Raw genomic sequence first — 23,231 nt, forward strand, 5'->3', positions numbered from 1 at the left:
GTGATTGGCTGAGACTCGACTACTCATTACAAGAGAGGGTTATAGTCTACTACTTTACACAACAAGTTAGGTTACAGTTCATTAAGTATGAAGTAACCTTTAGGTGTAATACTTACATTACAGCAAAGTATTGATTACCAGTCGGAAGCCATGCTGCTCTTAATGGTAACTCTGGACTTGTCCTTCTTCTGCGTGACTCTAATTTTGACCTTGACACGCAGCTTGCTGCAGAAATCAGCCATGCCAGCCAGGCGCGGTGGATCACGCCTGTATTCCTAGCACTTTGGGAGTCCGAGGCAGGTGGATCACGAGGTCAGGAGATGGAGACAATCCTGGCTAACACGGTGAAACCCCGTTTCTACTTAAAAAAAAAATACAAAAAATTAGCCGGGCTTGGTAGGGAGCGCCTGTAGTTCCAGCTACTTGGGAGGCTGAGGCAGGAGAATGGTGTGAACCCGAGAGGCGGAGGTTGCAGTGAGCCGAGATCGCGCCACTGCACTCCAGCCTGGGCAACAGAGCAAGACTCGGTCTCAAAAAAAAAAGAAAGAAAGAAAGAAAAGAAATCAGCCATGCCACTGCAGACCAGATTAACTGCCCAGCAGACCGCTGAATCGTGAAAAATAACAAATTTCTCTGGTAAGTCACTGAACTTGGAGTGGCTGAATAATCAGCAATAGAGAACTGATCCATTGCATTAATCCACTGAGATTATTAAGTTGATTCAGCAACTGGATTTTCTTTTGCCAATAAACACAACTAGTAATACAACTGATTCAGCAAAGAGTCACAATTCCATGTGTAAGAATTGCTGGCCTGGGTGACTGATGATCAACTCTAGAGATGAAAGTACTGTTAGAAGCTTTTCATTTCAGTGGTGTTAAAACTGTTTTGTGGATGCCCTGGTTTTCAGGAAGAAATCCAAAGTCTGTCTGAAAAGAAAGGCCAGCATTCTGCTCTACTTCTACTGGACCACATGTGTTCAATACAGGGCTTTTCAGGAAAAAAAAATCCATTTTCTAAAAAGGGTCAGCCTGAAAAAACATTGTTATAAAGGTTTGAACATCACTAATCTTGTCCAGCTGTATTAAGAATTATTAAAACAGACCCAGAGAAGTAAGGTGGTTTGTTCAAGTTCATGTAACTGAAAGTGACAAAGCAGAAATGTAACTCCCTTCTCTATCCACTAACTTGGGCTTTTGCCTCCTACAACATCCTGAGACTTTCAATAGGGAGGGTAAGGGTGGTGTCTGCAACCACAAATGGCTGGACAGCACCCCGTAAATCAAAAAATGCCTTAGCACCTGTACTTATTCAGTTCATCAACAAGTATTTATTAAACAACTGTCACCATCAAGTAGGTCCTACCTAGGCATGTTCCTCCCTGAAGGAGCAGGACTCCTAAAGTTACAAAGATACATAGCAGGACAGATGTAGCCTTTTTACAAAGTTCTAAACCTCATTTGCCACTGAGTGTTTATTAAGACAAATAAAAATCCATTTTCCTTTCCCACCTCCTTTATCTGAAAATAAAATTCAGTCCTTTCTTTAAGTCTAATAGTTTACATACATAGTTAGTGTTTTAATATTTAAAATTTTCAAGTTTATTTTTAATACTTAGTGTTTATCTTTATGTTATTGAATAGAAAGAATAGGCACTTGAGCCCCAATACCAACTCATCATTGTATTGCACTGCCCACAAACTAAAGTCCAGTTTGAGTATTGTAAAGGAGCTCCATTAGTTTTGCCAACCAAGAACAAGTGAACAGTTTTTGCTTCTAAGTGCAGCACTAATGAGTGCACTGTATTTTTCTGTCTTCCACTCTAGCAAATATTGAAATCTTAGAATATTTTCAGGGAAATAACTTGTACATTGTAAAATCGTAGATAAAAATGAAAGCATTTCATTATTAGATAAGGACATTCCTGTTTCATGGTGAATTCTATATTTGTTTTTACCCAAAGTGCATCATTAATAAGTAGTCTTTATTTAATATTACCTTGTCCATTTCCCTATGCAGGATAAATGAATATTCATATAAATAAAAATTATTTACAAACGAGTAAATAGCCCCTTGATTACATCAGAATTGTTAGTAAAGAGCTTACTATATTTTAGATACAGTTTGAAAAATGTGCTCTCCTCCCTGGTTCCAATGAGGATATCACACATTTTGTACCCAAATAAAAGTGATACAAAATTAAGAACACTTATTTCGCAGTTGAGAATAATCATATTCCTGCCTTGGAGGAAGAAGGTATAGAAAGAGAGTGATAGCCATTAGATTCAGCTTCAGCTGCCATTTGGGAGACCCCATGCCAGATACTTTCACTACAGTCATTTAAACCTCCAAGCAGTCTGGATGAGGCAAACATGATTATCACCTCTTTTCCACAGATAAGGAAACTGAGAATCAAAAATACGTGTGAGAAAAATAGTTACTTTACTGTAGAAAAACCTTTCAGACACTACCTGTGGTTGGCAGACTAATTCTCCCCTAAGATGCTCACGTCCTAATCCCTAGACCTGTGATTATATTATGTTACTTGGCAAAGAAGAATTAAGGTTGCTAATCAGATAACCTTAAAATAGGGAGATTATCTTGGATTAGCCAGGTGGGCCCAATAGAATCACAAAGGTTCTTAAAGAGGAAGAGGGAGGTGGATGAAGAGATCAATCAGGGATACATTTGAAGAAGTTTTGAATCTGGCTTTGAAGATGGAGGTAAATGAGCTAATGAAATGCAGGCAACCTCTAGAAACTAGGAAAGGCAAAGAAACAGAGCCCACAAAAGGGAACACAGCTGTGCTGACACCTTGATTTTAGCCATGTGATACCCATGTTGTACTTCTAACCTATAGAACTATCAGATAACAAATGTGTGTCATTTTAAACCATTCAACTTGTGGTAATTTGTTACAGCAGAAATAGGGAACAACTACATCACCTTTATCAAGTGACAAATTTCACATCACCAGGATGTCATATTGATGTCATGTGCCACCTGATATGATGCAATGAGGGGGACATCTCTTCTCTCTGATTTTCTTCCCAAAAACCCATCGTTTCAACCCCAATGGAGGGACATTCTAGAAAATAACTAAAAAGTATTCTTCAAAACTTTAAAGCTCATGAAAAACCAGTAGAGACTGAGAAGCTAATACAAATCTAAAGAGTAAGAAGACAAGACAATTGACTAAGTGCAATATTGTATTCTTAATTGGATCTTGGAACTAAAAAGGACAAGAGTGGAATAACTGGTGAAATATGAATAATGTCTCTAGTATTGTGGAAAACTTAATTTTTTACTTTTGACAAATGTACTGTGGTTATGAACACTAGAATAAAACAGAGTGAAGGGAACTTGGGCACTCTGTACTTGTGACTTTTCTGTAAACCAAAAATTATTCCAAAATAAAAAGTTTATTTAAAAATAAGTAAAACAAATTTTCTAAACCAAAGTTTTTAATGAAAGACACATGCCTGAGAGAGTCAACTTTAGATGCAAGTTTTGCGGTCCTGAGTTCTCTTCCCCTATTTCCTCCAAGCATACTATTCTGTCCCAGGACTTAGAATCTATTCAAACTGGCAGGGCGTGGTAGCTCACGCCTGTAATCTCATCACTTTGGGAGGCCGAGGTGGGCGGATTACCTGAGGTCAGGAGTTCGAGACCAGTCTGACCAACATGGTGAAACCCTGTCTCTACTAAAAATACAAAAAAAAAAAACTCGCCAGGTGTGATGGTGTGCATCTGTAATTCCAGCTACTTGGGAGGCTGAGGGAGGGGAATTACTTGAACCAGAGAGGTGGAGGTTACAGAGAGCTGAGATCGCACTACTGCACTCCAGCCTGGGTGACAGAGCGAGACTCCGTCTCAAAAAAAAAAACGAAAAAGAAAAATACTCAAACTGACCTTTCCTGAGCCACCATACCATTAATTTTATTGAAGTCAAAATTATCTGGAAAAAAGAACAAGATTAAATTACCTGCTTAAAATTAGCAGGTAATATTACAAAAATCAACAAAAACCAAGAAACATAAAAGTTTGTGGAATAAGGATGGTCTTTATAACTACCTTTTTCCCCTCAAATTCTCACTTTTTTTTTTCTTGCTTAATTAGTTCTGCCTTTGTGGCGTTTCATTTTGAATCAGAAATAACCTATCTGCCAGGCATGGTGGCTCACACCTGTAATCCCAGCACTTTGGGAGGCCGAGGTGGGCAGATCACGAGGTCAGGAGATCGCGACCATCCTGACTAACTTGGTGAAACCCTGTCTCTACTAAAAATACAAAAAAACTGGGCGTGGTGGCAGACGCCTGTAGTCCTAGCTACTCAGGAGGCTGAGGCAAGAGAATAGCATGAACCTGCGAGGCGGAGCTTGCAATAAGCCTAGATCGCACCACTGCACTCCAGCCTGGGTGACAGAGCAAGACTCTGTCTCAAAAAAAAAAAAAAAGAAAGAAATAATCTAGGGTAGTTTCTGGAGTTGATGTCTCAAACTCTAGGTGTCCTGAAGTGACTTCTCTGGCAGAGACATCTTGTTACATCATTGGGGCTAAGTAGAGAATAATGATTATAGGAGTTATAATAACAGTTAGCATTTATTGAATTTCCTGTGATCCAGGCACTGTTCTAAGCCCTTTACATGTAGTTGTCTCATTGAACCCACAAAATAACTTCGTAATGTGGAATTACCTTTATTCATTTCCAAATGAAGAAACGGAGACACAGGAAAGTAAAGCAAGTTTTGACATGGCCAATAAGTGATAGAATCAGATTTCAAACCTCACCAATCTGATACTAAGATTGAGCATCTGACTGTAACTATAAAAGTATTTGGGCTGAAAGTACAGCTCAATACATCCTTATTAATAATGCTGATATTAGCAGGTAACATTTATTAAGATTTTCCCTTATTTAAACCTCACAGCTATCCCTGTGAGAGAAGTACTGCGACAGATCAGGTTCCCTGGGAAGTAAAGTTCGAGACAGATATTAGAATGCAGGAAGTTTATTGGGAAGAGCACTCCAGATTAACATCTGTAATGGAAGGGGGTTAGCAAGATAAGAAAGAGTTGTACTGTGGTATGATCACAAGTCTCAGCTCTTTCTAGTTGAATGGAGCACTGGAGCTGGGAGAACCCTGCAGAGTTGTGCAAATTGTGGCAAAGTGGCTGAGGACATATACACCCTCATTGGTAGGTAGTGGATGTGGGTGGCACCAGAGAAGGGTTGAGGCCTTGGGCGAGGTCAGAGGCAGTCTCCAGAAGGGGACTCAGCTGTGAGTCAGCAGCAGCCACCCTGCCAGGCAATTTCGGGATAAGAACTTCAGTTCTGGAGTGTGGGCAGAGTGCTAGGCAGATTTTGAGTGGTATACCCCATATTTATGATTCAAAAAACTGAAGACTAAAGAAAATGCCACATGCCACAAATAAAATAAATAGTCATTGTATTAGTCAATGTTCTCCAGAGAAACAAAGCCATTAGGATGTGTGGATGAATGAGTAAATGATTGATTGATAGGTAGCTAGATAGAGTATTGATTTATTATAAGGAATTGGCTTATGCAATTATGGAAGCTAAGAATTTTAGTCTTAGGAGAGCCAATATAATTCCAATATGAGTGTGAAGGTCTAAAATGCAACAGAGCCAGTGGCGTAAGTTCTGGTCAGAGTCCTAGTCTGAAGGCATGTGAAGAGAGATATCCCAGCTCCCATAGAGGCAGACAGAATTCTTTCTTAGCCTGTCTTGTTCTATTCAGGCCTTCAACAGATTAAATGAGGCACACCTACACGGAGGAGGATAATCTGTTTTACTCAGTCTATAGATTCAGGTGTTATTCTCATACAGAAACATCCTCAAAGACATACTAAGAATAAAGTTCAACCAAATGTCTGGGTGCCCGTGGTCCTGTGAGGTTAACGCATAAAATCCACTATTACAGTAAGTGACATACATAAAGTATGACTTCAAATCTGTTGGAGTCCACTGTGAATCTTAACTAGTGTTCTATGCTATCTTAAAATATGCAGGAGCTACTTGGAACCAAAGGAGAGTTTAGGGAGTGTGATGGGAGCAAATAAACTGATACGATTGCAAGGGCAGCTTCCTAGTTCACTCCAGGAAGTCAAATCCTCCCTGAGAGGTGACATGATAAGGCAATTATAAGTTGAATCATATTTTGATATAGTTATAGTGACTCTTAACTACCTATTTAAAATGATAATACAAAATATCTTTATTAAGTGAATAAGGTATTAAATTACTTCTAAAAATTTTATATGCAAAAACTATGAATGATTAAAAAGGGATATTCAGATGCATTAGTAGTGTAAGAATAGAAATCCCAAATCAGCAATCTCTGACGTTCTGGTGCATTGGGCTTTCTTCAACTAGAACTCACATATGTGTAATTAACTCTGCTCATAGAGGGCAAGGAAATATAATTCTATGTGCAAACATATTTATGAAAATTGATATGCTGATATATTTTTATGTGTTTACTCTAGCTCAAATAATTGAACGGTTAATTTAACTGTTGTGAATAACACTCCAAAAAATGTTTCACTTTGTTGGCTAATTTAACAGCAATTAAGTGAACTGTTAAACTCTTTTTCAAAATTACAGAACTTGTCTTATAATGTATTTGAAAGCCTCTAATTTCCAATGTATCAAAGAGTGAAGTTTACTCTTTCCATTTTAGATTTCACAAATCTGAGTTACCTGGGAAGATCTAAAGGGAAGTAATTCCAAACAGGATTTCCATTCCACATGGAAATGTGACAAGAAGAATTAAAAGGAGCAAAATGAGGTAATGAAGGGGGAGATGAAGAAGGGCCAGAAGGAAGTGGGAGAGATGGAGGAGCTTGTTTAAGGTTTAACGATAAGAATAGTAAATAATCCTTTTCTAAAATCAAGCTATAATATATCTAGAGTAGAGCATTCCCCAGATTTTCTAGTCAAATAAACACTGCCTAAAAAGGAACTGAGTCTGATCTGGCATTAGTTTCTAGTAAATTTATACTATAATCACTGCATTCTTTTCTTAGATTCATAAAGTGTCTGTTTATTAATCCATTTAAGAACTTGACCAGAGTTTGTCATGCTCACACGTCAATTCTATGACTTGGAGTTTTTCTGCTCTTTGATATTTGCAAGATTTCAACTTTGACACCAGGTTACTAATGGTTTCCAAAAGATAATTCCCAGTGGTAAACAATCATAAAAGCTATTTTTATATAAGTTTTTCACTGTACTGTAATATGAAGATTATTCTCTTTAACGAAAATGACATTAGCCAATAGCAGAACTCCCATCCACAGAATTGTTCAAGCAAACACTAGCTGATTCCATGTGATGGAGTTAAGTACTGCCACTTTCTTCCCTTTTGCCACTTACGGATTTTACATTCTTTTCAAGGTAGTGTACATCCCCCACACAAATGTGATATATTCATTTATTCAACAAATGGTTGTTAAGGAAATTTTTTGTTTGATTACTATGAGCTAAATGCTGAACTGAACACTGAGAAGACAAAAATAAAACAAAATCTGAGCCTGTAGAGCTGGCACTCTTCTTACCATCACCAAACTCATTTGAATTAAGTAAAAGACCCGTTGTCCTAGTGCATTGTATGTTGCTGTAAGTGAATACCTGAAACTGGGTAATTTGTAAAGGACAGAAATTTAGTTCTCACAGCTCTAGAGGCTGGGCAGTTCAAGATCAAGATACCAGCAGTTCAGTGTCTGGTGAGGGCTGCTCTCTGCTTCCATGATGGCCTTTGAATGCTACATTCTCTGGAGGGGCATTGTGTTCTCCCATAGCAGTACGTGGAGGGGCAAAAAGCCCTTTTATAATGGCATTACTCCATCATGAGGGAAGACCCTTGTGACTTAAACACCTCCCGAAAGGCCCCACCTGCCAACACTGTTGCATTGAAGATTACGTTTTCAACATACGAATTTAGGGGGACACATTGAGACCATAACACCCATTAAACACAAATGTTTCCTAAAAGTGTATTTTTAAGTTAAATTAATCAGAATGAAAGTATGGTGACAAAGGATCAGATATTCTACAACAGTGTTTCTCAGAGCCTTTTAACATGCTGATATGCATTGTGAATATGTCAGAGCAGAAGAGAATATATAATGCTTGCCAAATTTACACGGCCTTAAAATCCCCCTTTCCTCCTTGAGACCTATTAAAAGAGTAGGATTTTGCAGAAAGAATTGGCTGGGAAACGATGGGAATAAGGAGAAATGTGTGTTTAGCACTGCGCTATCTCTTATTCTGTCATCATCGCAGAGGCGCTCAAAGGTAATTCCAAGGTAAATAATGAATAAGTGAATGAGTGAACAATATAGACCATATGCAAGAAGAAACCAACTTTACATAAAGATCTTATAGAAGACGTAGAAATATGTACATAAACATCTTATAGAAGAAATAGGAATATGTTTTTTATACTTATATGAGTAGTTTAGAATGTACCCTATACATATGTACAGTGATTCTCAGACTCAGGAGTGCCTGTATACAAATTGGATGGAGAAATTTTGCATCTGTATGACCTAATGTTTCCATTGCTCAGATCTCTTTTTCTTTTATAAAATTTTGAACCCTTCAAACAAAGCTCAATGCCATTCCTCAAAGCAGTGATTCTCAAACTTTAATCTACAAATCATCTATATCAAAACTCTTTGGATGCTCATTAAAAATTGTGAATTTCTTAACCCTACAAAAACGGTATCCCAAAATATGCATTTTTTAAAAAGGATGGTTTTAGTGATTCATATGCACAATAGAACTGGGGAAGCATGGAATTAGAATCCAATCTCTTCTACTCTTTTTCTCTTATTTTAAGAAACATCCTCCTATAGCTCATCACTTCAAGTCTCCAGGGTAATCGCATAGAGTGTCACTATAGGTAACAGGAACCCACAGGTGAATCAGAACACTATTGTGTCAAAAATGGCAACCTCATTAAAATTCAAACCTTTTAATGGGGTACAATCATAAGAAAAAACAAAGATGGCTAGTTTGGGATTAATTTCTATCTCATTACTGCAAATTGGGAAAGCTCAGAAGTCAGAGGAAAGCAGATAATGAGCCTGAAGATAATGAGATAAAATATTTCTAGGCACCTTTAATACATATTTATTTCTTAAAAAGTTGAAATCAGGATATGGAGTAGAGGGTTCTGGGAAAATGGCCACCTGAGCTCACATCCGCAGCCCCATCCTCCTCAGCTCCTTGTTAAAGAGGTTTAACAAATAAATTAATCTTGCTGATAAATACTCCAGAGAAAAGCACAGTTAGGTATTTCATTTTGGTAATGCCTGGGAGGCAATCAATAGACCAACGGACTTTGGGTTAAGGCCGCTGAGAGCTTTGGTGGCAGACACTGATGGAATCTGTTGTGGAGGGGGAAAATGGTTTTTGCACTTTGCTTTTCTCTGGGAGGAGCCTATTTAGCTAATAAGCAAAATCTTGAAGAAGGTGTACTCATAAACTGACTTATTTGTGACCCATTGGTCAAGAAGAGTCATATCTCTTCTGCTTAGTACTGAAGATGACTAAACCAAGAGGAGTTTTTCACTATTGCCCAGTAGAATATTCTGTTTTTCCTACCTGACCAACCTACAGAAAGCTCTCCAGAAAGCTCTCACAGCCTGAAAGTTTCCAAAACCTATCTGTGCTATGCTGAGATTAATTATACCTACGGGCAGGCAAAGAAAAATCACGAATCATTGATGTAAACACCATAAACACATTAACTAGAAGAAAAAATATTCCATTAAATAATGAAGGACTAGTACCTAAAAATATAAAGAACATTTACAAAACAAGAAGAAAAAGTTAAACCCAAAGAAAAAGTTAATACAAAATGTGGGCAAAGATTACAGAAAAGCAATACAGAAACACTCACGTAAGAAAAATCCATGCACATATCTATAAAGAGACATGTTCAGGAATATGTATTTCAGAATTGCAGAAAAAATTTGAACAGCCTATTTTTAAATTGCTATTTATTCATGTAGCTCAATACTGAATTAAAATGAATGAAATACTGACACATGAATCAACATGGATAAATCTCAAAAACCTAATATTATATGAAAAAAGCAAGTATATGGATTATAAATATATGATCATACTACGCACACAAATTTTTTAACCATAAAATATTATATTTTTATTGTGTATACATAACATACATAATATACAGACAGATTAATCCCACATAGGAATAACAAACAAATTGAGGATAACAATTTCTTCTCTCAAAAGGGGAAGAAAATAACTTAGTGTTGCTACTGAGTCTCTAATGTTTTACTTCTAAACAAGCCAAAACAGGAGGAAGAAAATAAAGCAAAATTATATATTCAAAATTTTACTAATTTTTTCTATATTTCTATATGCTTTAAATATTTTATTTGTTGTAAGAAGACTACAGTAAGACCTCAGCATAGCTGAGTATCAAGTCGAGTTTTCAATTTGGAAAAAAATTACCGAATCCAAATTATAATAAATAAAAAAATACATCTAGACACAACTTATAAAATAACTGAACTCTAAAGATAAAGCTGATTTTACAGGCTTTCAGACACAAAGAACTAAAAACAAAGACAGGGGAGTTAGACTAGAAGCCGATTTCTCATCTTATCTTCAACTCTAAGTAGCAAAATATTTACATTTATATTCTATTGCGAGGAAAAAACTTAATTTCAAATCCTACTCTTAGCAAAGATATAACTCTTACATAAAAGCAAAATACAGAGATATGTTAAAACTACAAATTAGCATACATTATTATGTATATACAATATTCATACAAAAAGCATTCTCCCTACAGACACCTGATAATACAATTAAAATTTTTAAATGAGGTTGATTATTATAATGTTTCATAAGTCTTTCCTGCTCCCTAGTCATGATCAATTTCTTTTTCTAAATATTAAAAAACTATATTCTAGCAATCCGCTTTAGAAGTTTTTGTTTACAAGAAATTTCAGATGTATTTGTCTATAGTTTCTTTATTATAGACGTATGTGCTTTGGCATGTCTCCAAGACTTCACATTAAGATGGTAATTATTGAAGTGATTCTGTTATCACATGTAGTTATACCAGTACACAAAGTTAAACAGTGTCTAGGCCTGAAACAAGAAAGCAGTGAGAGCTGCTAAATGACTTCATAATTACTCCTTGGCGAACTTGAGTCTCAATTTAACTTTAAGCAAGTAAATATCAAATTATATCTTCATATCTTTTTTTTTTTTTTTTTTTTTTTTTTGAGACAGAGTCTCGCTTTGTTTCCCAGGTTGGAGTGCAGTGATGCAATATCTGCTCACTGCAACCTCCACCTCCCCACCTCCCACGTTCAAGTGAGTCTCCTGCCTCAGCCTCTCCAGTAGCTGGGATTACAGGTGCCTGCCACCGCGGCCGGCTAATTTTTGTATTTGCAGTATAGATGGGGTTTCACCATGTTGGCCAGGCTGGTCTCAAACTCCTGACCTCAAGTGATCCGCCCACTTCGGCCTCTCAAAAGTGCTGGAATTACAGGTGTGAGCCACCGCGCCTGGCAAATTATATCATTTGAAGACTGTTTTCCATGAAGGAAAAGATGATAGGAAAAAAAAAAAAAATCAAATGGGTCTGCCTTTTCTGCTGTGTTTAACTTTATCCCTTCATCTCCAAACAGAGATGTTATTCTTTTATTTTTCTTATTACTATAAAGATAGAGGCTTTACAATTCTTATTATCATAAGGATAACTATTTCTAAAGTTTCAGAATTTTTTTAAAACCTCAGCTCAGTTCCCATCCTTGCTTCCCAGATCTCATTTTTATCAGTAGTACAACTTTTACCTATTCACCCTAAGATTTATACTTCTGTTCATATTTTTTTAATATGCTATAAAATCTAAAGACAAAGGAGGAAAAGGTTGTGTTTTATTTTCTCAATAATCACTGTATTTTTTATAAAAAGTCAAAGGGCCGGGCACAGTGACTCATGCCAGTAATCCCAGCACTTTGGGAGGCTGAGGTGGGCGGATCATGAGGTCAGGAGATGGAGACTATCCTGGCTAATATGGTGAAACCCCGTCTCTACTGAAAATACAAAAAATTAGCCGGGCGTGGTGGCGGCCGCCTGCAGTCCCAGCCACTCGGGAGGTTCAGGCAGGAGAGTGGCGTGAACCCGGGAGGCGGAGCTTGCAGTGAGCGAAATCGCGCCGCTGCTCTCCAGCCTGGGCGACAGAGCGAGATTCCGTCTCGAACAAAAACGAAACAAAACAAAAAGTCGAATAAAGCTGTTTTTTAGGTCAAAAAAGAAAAAAAAAACATTCTGTCATGCAGGAAATAAAGTGCATACTTTCTGTAATTATTCATAACTCTTGAGGAAAATACTAGACATGCTCCTACCAAATGACAAATTAGTAAGAACAAAGTTTCAGAGTAAAAGAAAAAAAATTGGCCGGGCGCGGTGGCTCAAGCCTGTAATCCCAGCACTTTGGGAGGCCGAGACGGGCGGATCACGAGGTCAGGAGATTGAGACCATCCTGGCTGACACGGTGAAACCCCGTCTCTACTTTAAAAATACAAAAAACTAGCCGGGCGTGGTGGCGGGCGCCTGTAGTCCCAGCTGCTCGGGAGGCTGAGGCAGGAGAATGGCGTGAACCCGGGAGGCGGAGCTTGCAGTGAGCTGAGATCCGGCCACTGCACTCCAGCCTGGGCGGCAGAGCGAGGCTCCGTCTCAAAAAAAAAAAAAAAAAAAAAGAAAGAAAAAAAATTAAATGAAAGAGTGGAGAGCAATGTGTATATATTTATATGTGTATATAGCAATGTGTAATGTGTATATGTGTATACACACACGTATACACACACATATGTGTATATATACTATATATATTTAAATTTGAGTGTGTGTATATATATATAAACCTGTGTGACTGAGAATTATAACAAAAGTATTAAATAACGATTCTCAAAATAAAGACTTTTCATAGTTCAAAAATAAAAATTCCTTAAACCTAGGAATCGTGGTAGTATTAAATAAATGCATCCCAAACATCTTCCTCAGTAGAGATTTTGGTTATGTGAAATGTCTTGTGCAGGCTAGTAATTATTGAATGCTGCTCAGATGGTGGATATATATTTACATATGTGGTTACAATGGGAATGTAACTGGTAATAGAATGTGCAATACAATAGTATTTCTAAGTTAAAACAGGGAGAAAAGGAGGAACAGAAAGAAACTTAAGTCAGCATAGGAAAAACAAGTTGGAAGTGAAGGGAATAAAACAAAATTCACTCAATAATCAGCTTAAAATATAATAAAAATATTTTAAGTATTATTTATCACAGTGAATATAAAGAGTTGAATTTATTTAGGCAATGGCAAATACTGTAAGATTGAATAAAGTAAGGAACTCAAGCAGCATTCATTTAGAAGTCTCACATGTAAAATAATGTATCAAAGACCGATTGAAAACAAGAAAATGAACAAATCATACAAGTACAAACAAAAGGAAAATGGAGTACAATATTAACATCAGGTAGAGAGCAATTCAAGGTCAAATACAGGAAAAGAGACTCATCATATCTAATGGTTATTTCATACTTACTATTTAGGTTGAACCATATAAAATCGTCATGTTTAGGTCAAAAGTAGTCAAATATTGGCAACTTCAAGAATGTCAAAATAAAGTTATTAAAATCTTCAAAAATTAAATCAAACACATCACTGAATTATAATTCTAGTAAAGCAAGCATTATTCAACATTGGGAAAGGTTTAACATTATTTGAAAAAGAAAAGATTTTTAAAAACCATAAGATTATATTAATAGATGCCAAAATACATTTGCTAAAATTTATTTACCATTTCTAGCAAAACCTCTAAGAAAAATAAGACTAAGAAAAAAACTAAGATGCAAAAACTATAAAAATTAATATTAAATATTTTTTACACTATGAAACGATAAAGACAATCCAAAGAAAATCAGAAATAATATGAAGATGATTACTACCACTGTATTCATTCACCTTGCTTGTAATAAAATAAGGGCAGGATTTCTTTTTGAATAAGCATAAACATATGAAATTGAGGAAAAAAACAGTATTTTTATTTCTCAATTATATGATTAGCTTTGGAAAAAAAATCCAACAGATTCTTCCGAAAATTTTAGACTTAATAGAAGAGATTAGCACTGTAGGTGAATAACCCAATAACTTTTTAAAATATTCTTATTAGGCAGTTAAAAATGGAAATAGGAAAGAAAACCACGATAACTGTTGACTGTCAACTGGCCAACGAGTCTGTTAAAATAATTTTCATCAAGTAAAGCCAAGTTAATTGTTTACTGCATTAAGGGAGACCACAACCTCCATAGACTCTTAGTAGACTCATCATATAATAGTTTAGAATTGATGGAAAAAGCAAAATAACAGTTTTGAAGCAAATCGTAAACAGTAAAACTCAACTAAGTAAACAACTAATGTTTCTGAAAAGGAGGCTGTTTATCCTAATGAGACCAAGTTGCATAGAATTTGAACAAATGAAATTTCTGGAAATCTCTGAAACAAATAACATAATTATTCTCAATGTTATTATCTTGAGCAAAAATTTCCTGGAATAATAGTGTTCTGTTAGTGCAGATGATCAAATAGTAAAGTCACCTTGATAGACAGTCTTAGTTTTAATCCTATTAATCTATGGCTGTTAGTAGGTGGTCCTGTGTCTGATGCAAAATCTGTTGTTCTGTATCTCATGACCAAAATTATAAAATTCATAAGTGTAAATGTAAGAAGATAGATATAATACATATAAAAACTCATAAAAATATAATATAAAATGGATTTGAATGGGAAACTTAGAATAACTGAAAAATATGTTCTTTTCTAACTATTACATAAATTTCATGCAATTTTCATCAAAATCCTTAGAGAAATTCCAGGGAAAGGAGTTTCAAAAATTGATTCTACATTTGTTATAAGCAAGTATATTTGAAAAATTGCTTTAAAGTTTTGGAAAAAATGAGGTATAATTAACTCTACAATATGGTAGCATGTATTATAAATCTTTATTCAAAACTATATGGAATTAATCCAAGAATAAATAGCTAAATTAGTGAACATACTAGAAATTCTAGAAACAGATTTTAGAGAAATAGACTTATCTGAGAAGTTAATATATTATATATTTGGCATTTTAATGAGTACTAAGAAGATCTTTAATTTTTTGAATAGTTTTATGTAATTGCCATCCACCCCAAAATAAAATATATGGGTCACTTCTTCACAATATAAACAAACATAAATTCTAAATGAAATAAAGTTCTAAATGATGAAAAAAGTTAATTGTAAAATTAAAAAAAAAATAGGAAAATATTTGCTTAACATTAAGTTGAACATAAACTTTTGCCAGACAGAAAAACAAAAACTGAAAGACATGAAAATTATAAATTTGACTCTTTTAAAAAAATCAAGTAAAAAACACAAGTATCAAAGTCAAAGACAAGAAATAGACTAAAAGAAAATTGTTTTAACAGTATGAAAATAAAAATATTAATATTCATGATAAGATGAGGACAAGACAAACCTCCAAAAAAAAAAAAAAAAAAAACACAGAATATAAGCAGGTCTTTTGAAAAACAGAAATGGCAAATAGACAATAAACATAAAAGAATGCTTATCATAGCTAGTTGTCAAAGAAATGCAGTGATGTGTCATTTTGCACACATCAAATTTGCATAGGCAGAAAGAAAACGCTTTAATAGGCTACATATGGAAATAAGTACTCACATTCTGTGGGTAAGATTATGTAGTCTTCTAAAATTAAAAAGACACACATTTTGAGCCAGCAAATCTTCTTTTGAGGATTCATCACACAGATATAAATGTACCAGTTTACAAGTAATTTGTAGCTGTATTTATAGTAATAATTAAGCATAATATATTTATATAAAATAAATTAGATATAATTTAATCATCTTTATTTACATCTTATTTTTATTTACTGTGGTTTCCTTACCAGTTTAAAAACTAGGGACATAAACAGAACAGTCATCAAATGGTGAATAGCTATCATGATTTTAACTCTTTCTATAATCATTTAAAGTTTATCATTTTTCAAGATAGAAATTTAAAACAATTATACTAAGTTGAATTTAAAAACAGTTATACAACACTACTACTTCATGTTCAATTTATCCTAGAATTTACCTACAACTACTTTTCACTTGTGAGGTATCATTCTTTTCTTAAATTGTACAATTGCCAAATTATGTAAGTATTATAACAAATTAGTAGACATTAGAAAAAACAGCATAAATATTCCCTTTTCAACCTAAAATTGCATATATTCAAAGTGTAGCATTAATTTCTCACCAAATTTTCTCTTTTTCCAAATATTTCTGTGAATCTTCTTAACCAAACTTGAAAAAAAAATTATCTTCAATTCCTCGCTCTATTTGTATGCACTGTTTCTGGGCCCTACTACTTATCAGTTGAACAATGTTTTGTGTTTATCTCTCCCATTTCATTCTAATAGTCATTATTTTTGTCAAATTTTTTATCATCTGACATCTAAATAAATGATATAATTTAAAACCAATCTCTTTATAGCTATTCTCTGTCTTGGCATTCCCTCTGCCCATGTTCTTTTTAAAACTACTACTCTACTCTCCTTCCAAGTGCCTATCATCATTCTTAATATGACAAATACCAACAACTCATTTTGCCCGGCTTTTAAGTTCTGTGTCATACATTCCTTCTCCCTTAATAGTCTTGGTCTTTACAATAGTGGCCTGCCACATTCATCCAGAATAGCATCAAGACCAAAGCATGCACAATGACAAACTGTGGTTGCCCCAATCATGCTAGAAATTTAATAACCTCATAAAATAGTAGATTGTGACTTTTATCCAGAGCAGAAACCAGGTGCACTTTCAGAGAAGGGTGGAAAAACACTCTTTTCTATTGTCCCAAGCAACTTAGCTCTGTCTCAAACTTACAATCCCCCTCCTACAAACAAGCCCTGACACCTACTAAATCTATCCTTTGAAGAACTAAGTTTAAGGATCATTCATAGCAACTCCAGTTCTTATTAAAGTACTCTTCCAGGAACATGGAGTGTTTGTTCTCTCCAAAAGAAAGTCTAGAAAAAACAGTTTTCTCCATCTTTTTGTATTTCAATGGTGTTTTTCCTCCTGAGTGTTGTTTCAGCTCCACTTATGCAAAGGTCCCCAGGGTGACTGCCTGTTTGTCCTACTGCTTAAACTGTCTTTACAGTTCTTCACCACTACATACTTCTGCTCTCCCAAACATAGAGGGTTTTCCTCTTTCCTGTCTGCCTACAGAAATAATTAAAGCCTTTTCTAACTAAATCAGAATATATATTTTCCCTTTGGCAAATTATTGTTCTGTTATTGTCTTATCTATGCTAGTTTTGTCTTCTGGCAGGAATTTCAAGTTACCAGTGATCAGGCACCCTATGTTTTCTTTATTTCTTTTGTATCTCTCTAATCACATAGCACATACACAGTGACCAGTATGTATATGTTTATCAGTTGAATACTGAAATCCCTAGCAATTGATTTAACAGATCAATGTAAAAACATACTTATAACCAAGAGTAAGTTGAATTGCTAACTGATTATTTTTTGCTATTTTCAATCATCTCTTGCAATATCACAAAAAGTCCTCACCAAAGAGTGTATAAATCAAGAATAAACTGTTCACCATTTACCCAATATATTTGACAGTATCACAGGGTTTTGGAATTTTATTTGTTGGAATTTTCTGCCCCAAAGATTGTACCTGCAAACACCAAAAACCAATCACTGTGTTTCAATTACAATAAAATGATACACCATGGGGAAATGCGGGAGTCACAGAAACACTAAGACAGAAGAGAAACAAGAGAAAGTTTCTGTGGACCAAAATTAAGGCTGTTGAGGCCGAAAAAATTTGATAAAAGCTTAGCCAAATGTGAAGATCAAACCAGGAAGACACACCAACAAAGTCAGGCGTATTCCAAAGTCTGTTGCAAGTTGTTATGTTTTTATAAGAAAGTTTAGGAGAAGGAAGGGGGACTCCTCATACCAAAGTTGTCCTTTTTTATTGGAAGGCACAATACAGAGGTGACAGTCATTGGCTACAGATGACAACATACAGGCTAAAATATTGCACGTGCAAGATAATCAGCAAAACTTCATGATTCAGAAAAAAACCAGTGTCATATTCTATGTCAATAGGTTACGTATTCATCAGTATTATAACCATTTGAGGGACTCACAATAAGATTTTTTACTCAGGAAAGGATGTCAGCTATTAATCACAAGACCATCGCCATGTGGTTAATTTGGAAACCTGCCAAATGTGATCTGTAGGTTATTATTTCTGTTAAGATGCTCTCTGACAAGTGTTTTCTACGTTTTCCAGTGTGAATCGTAATCACAAAAGACACAATCCTGAATGCCATAATCCTGAGTCTTGAAATTCTAAAAAATCAAAATCCCTAAAGTGTAAAATTTCTAAAGTCTAAAATCCTGAAAATCATAATCACATTATAGTAGCATCGTATTAGGTGGAACTATTGCCTTGTGATAGTCTGTATTTGGAAGTTAAGTGTGGTTTGAGGAGATGCGTATGGGTGCTAAATTGAAAAGGGGTGGCTTTGTGGACTTAATTTTAGGTGTCAATTGGACTGGGTTGAAGGATACCTCCAAATCTGATAAAGCATTATTTTGGGTGTGTCTGTGAGAGTGTTTCCAGAGATTAGCGTGTGAGTCTGAGTGGAATGTGTGAGGAAGATCTGTCCTCAATGTTGGAGGGACGGTATCATTCAGTCCACCAGGTCCTAGAAAGAACAAACACAGAAGATGAATTTGATCCTCTCTGAGAGCCAGGACAGACTTTTTTCCTGCTGCCTTGGACATCAGAACTGCAAGTTCATGAGGCTTCAGACTCCAAAACAGCTACACCAGTAGCTGCCCAGATTCCAAGACTTTAGACCTGAGCCACCCTCCTGGCATCCCCAGAGTCTCCAGCTTGAAGATGACTTGTCATGGGCTTAATATATTGTCGCTACCGTAATTGTGTGAACCAATTCCCCTAATAAGTCTTATCCCATGTATTTATGTGTATATGTCCTATTGGTTCTGTCTCTCTGGGGAACCCTATCTAATACAGATTTGGTGTTGGGGAAGCTGAATATCACTCTTGATTGTATTTCTTACAACACAATGGAGAGATTTATGAAATCATTCCCTTGCAAAAAGGCTATGATAAGGGTACAAGGCTACTTAACAGTGAAATACAAAAGTTTAAAAGATAATTATTGGTGCTGGGAAGGCAGAAAATTGCTTAATTGCATCAGCCAAGCAATAACCAGACTTTCATAGGGTATACTAGTGTTCTCTAGAGGGACAAAACTATACAGATAAAGGGGAGTTTATTAAATATTAACTTACACGATCACAAGGTGTGCCACAATAGGCTGTCCGCAGGCTGAGGAGCAAGGAGAGCCAGTCTGACTCCCAAAACTGAAGAACCTGGAGCCAGTGTTTGAGGGCAGGAAGCATCCAGCACAGGAGAATGATGTAGGCTGGGAGTCTAGGCCAGTCTCTCCTTTTCACGTCTAGGCCAGTCTCTCCTTTTCATGTTTCTCTACCTGCTTTATATTCTCTGGCAGCTGATTAGATTGTGCCCACCAGATTGAGGGTGGATCTGCCTTCCCCAGCCCACTGACTCAAATATTAATCTCTTTTGGCAACGCCCTCACAGACACACCCAGGATCAGTACTTTGTATCCTTCAATCCAATCAAGTTGACATTCGGTATTAACCATCACACAGAGACAGCATATACTTAAAAAATTGGTAAGCCAGAATCACCCTCCAAATACAAGTGCAGCTAGTGTTTTGAAGATCACAGAAGTGAAAAGTCAGGAGAAATATACAAGAAATCTTCCCCTGACAAATTATTCAATCGTATTCAACTTCTGCCCCTTCACGCATAGTGTCATGCTTGCCCTCAAAAATGCCCTTCTTTGGAGAAGAAAAACAGTAGGACAAACTCAGTAATTTTCTGAACCAAAGACACTTGCTGATATTGAACTTTCTCCATTGTTATAAAACACATTAAATAGTGAAGTATTCTTGATTGGAGATTTGACTGTCAAAGAAAATATCCTTCTTAAATTTACCACTAAGTCTAACATGGAAAAACTAGCAAATGTTTCACTTTGGCTAATGGATGACACTTTCAAAATTGTCCCTACTGTTTTCACCAACTATATACAATTCATACCCCTGTTGGTTTCAAAAATTCTAGAACTTATCTCCTCTACGTATTAATGACTGAAAAAAGTGAAGCACTCTATAAACACTTATTTGAAGATTTGGTGGACTTTACAGAAGAAAATGGATTTCAACTGAATCCCCAAACCATAATGACAGATTTGGAATTAAGTGCAATCAAGGCTTTTAAAAATGAATTTCAAAGTATTACCAGTAAAGTTTGTCTGTTTTCCTCTCAACGCAATCCATTTGGTGAAAAATTTAGATGAGTAGATTGGCCATGTAATACAGCAACAATAAAAACTTTAGTTTTAAAATACATCATTTGCCTCAATTAGTGTTCCTTCCAGTTGATGACGGATGACGTTCTGGTAGCTTTTTTTTTTTTTTTTTTTTTTTTTTTTTTGTATTTTTAGTAGAGACGGGGTTTCACCATGTTAGCCAGGATGGTCTCGATTTCCTGACCTTGTGATCTGCCTGCCTCAGCCTCCCAAAGTGCTGGGATTACAGGCGTGAGCCACTGCACCTGGCCGACATTCTGGTAGCTTTTAATGAATTAAAGCTTCATTTGCCTGAAGAAACCAGTGAAGTTACTGACTGGTTTGAAAATTATGTTCATGGTAGCATCAGAAGTCACACAGCAGTGTTGCTGTTTGATCACTAGTATCGTTTCTACCAATTTTGTGGTCAGTATACTAGTGTGTTTGAAATTGTCTTCCATATACCTGAAACAGCATAGCACAGGCACAGGAGGTGGGAAAATTTAATAGAGAATGCTATGTCAGTGCATATAGAATCATAGAAGAATTTCAAAAAGAACAGTGCCACATAGAAAATGAACGTGGGCTGGGCACAGTGGCTCAGGCCTGTATCCCAACACTTTGGGAGGCCGATGTGGGCGGATCACAAGGTAAAGAGACTGACACCATCCTGGCCAACATAGTGAAACCCTGTCTCTACTAAAAATACAAAAATTACCTGGGCGCGGTGGCACACACCTGTAGTCCCAGCTACTTGGGAGACTGAGGCAGGAAAATCTCATGAACCCTGGAGGTGGAGGTTACAGTGAGCCGAGATTGTGCCACTGTACTCCAGCCTTGCGACATAGCAAGACTTCGTCAAAAAAAAAAAAAAAAAAAAAAAAAAAAAGAATGTGAATGCATCCTCCAAGTAGAGTAGTGTCCTAAAAGCAAAAAAGCAGCTCTTCATTGTGATGCAAGAATTCAATATGTAGTTCATGGCTGTAAAAGCAGCCAGCTCTTATGGACTAACTCTGTGCAATTGCCCATAATCTATCCCTGTAATTCACATTTTCATAGGTAGAATTTTTTTAGATTTTTGTTTTTGTTTTGTTTTCTTTTTTAAGTTTTTTTTCCCACTCGCTTAAATTGTCAGCATTATTTTTTTTACCATTCACTATGCTATGAATTTTATATTTGAATCATTTTCAAAACTGGAGGTATAAATTGTACAGAAACTTTTAAAGAGTTCTGAGTTTATGCATCTTTTGCAAATCTGACTCCATAAAAATGCATTACTACAACATTGACTTTGTTTGTAATCATTGTATATGTACATTAAAATGTCCTTAATCAATGAAGAATGCCCTTTTGTACATATGCATTTATGAAAGATAAACTATATCAAGATCAAGAGGCTCATTAGGTGACTCCATATGCAGTGCTGGCTGATTGCCATTTCTGATCAATCTCAAAAGGCTTAGGTTGTTAGTTATGGTATTTCAGATGACCACAGTTTTAAGCTGGGTTGTGCACAATTATCAACCATAGTAATATTCATTTATACATTTCCCTTTTTGATCTATTTCTTTATGAATAAAGAGCTCATAACTGTTATGCCCATGTGACTGCTGTTAGTATACCTGAGTGCCTATGCATAAAAGTACATATGTTATTGTTGCCTATTTTATTGCATAAAGTGGCTTATGAAGTGTTCTGTCATTTTTTTTATGTTTCTCTAATAAATCTCCTTGTAAAAACATAAATAAATATTCTTTAAATTTTTTTTAACATTATTTTTTCCAAGAACAAACAGTCTTCTTGGGATTTTGATCTTTTGGAATTTCAGTATTCTGGATTATGGTGTTCGAGATGTGTCTTTCAAGATTATGATGGGCTTTATATTTTCAATACTGCTAGAGGTGCTAGAAGAGAGGAATTAGCTATCAGTGATGTTTTATGAACATCGTAGCTTGGGGAATTCATATCATAGCACATAGACGTGCATGTCAGGTAACAGTTCTAAAAATCCTTCCAGATGTATTCACGTATTTGAGAGCACGTATTTCTTCTCCATGATTTCCTGTTCTTTTAGCCCTTAAAGATGACTTTGAAATTTAGGATCAACTTATAGATTGCCCGCAATGTTAACTCACTTTCTATCACAGTCTAGTTGAAGTAAAAATAATCTGTGTGTTTCAGGATATTGGAAGACTTGTTTTGGGAATATAGAATTGGCGATTAGGCATGGTAAGGAAGATTGTTAAGTAATATGTTTGGAGACAATCTGTTGTGCTTTGAATGCTTAAAGGAAAAAGAGGAGAGTTAATTAATAAATATTATTTGTGAAAACAATGTTAATCGAAAACTAATTCTACCTCTTATTCAAAAACTATTTTCAATCTTTTCCATCAATTTCCTAAACTTTTCTAATTTTACTATGCTTGAATTATTTTTATAATCATATCTCAGGGGTGTGACTTGAAACTTCAGGTTTAATGGTTCAATCGTTTTAAATGTAACATGAAATTGTTTAGAAATAAAATAATGAAATCTAAATATTTTATAACAGACACTAAAAGTAATACAAATGAAATTTTACCAAAGTGGAAAAAACTCCACAACAAATTACAAAACATAGTTAAGACAGGTCCATAGTTTTATTCGCTCCAACACTTTGGGAGGCCAA

At 35.6% G+C, this 23,231-nt stretch overlaps 1 long non-coding RNA gene across 1 annotated transcript in view; it reads left to right on the top strand.

Moving 5' to 3' along the window:
• LOC105475609 (uncharacterized) overlaps positions 1–23,231 on the top strand; it is a 765,655-nt gene that overhangs the window by 689,824 nt on the left and 52,600 nt on the right. The window contains exon 5 of the long non-coding RNA XR_011622191.1: positions 6,704–6,811. This is a non-coding gene — a long non-coding RNA (uncharacterized lncRNA). The remainder of the gene's footprint in view (positions 1–6,703; positions 6,812–23,231) is intronic.

The sequence above is a fragment of the Macaca nemestrina genome, chromosome 4 (assembly GCF_043159975.1).
Source record: "Macaca nemestrina isolate mMacNem1 chromosome 4, mMacNem.hap1, whole genome shotgun sequence".
NCBI classification, from domain to species: domain Eukaryota; kingdom Metazoa; phylum Chordata; class Mammalia; order Primates; family Cercopithecidae; genus Macaca; species Macaca nemestrina.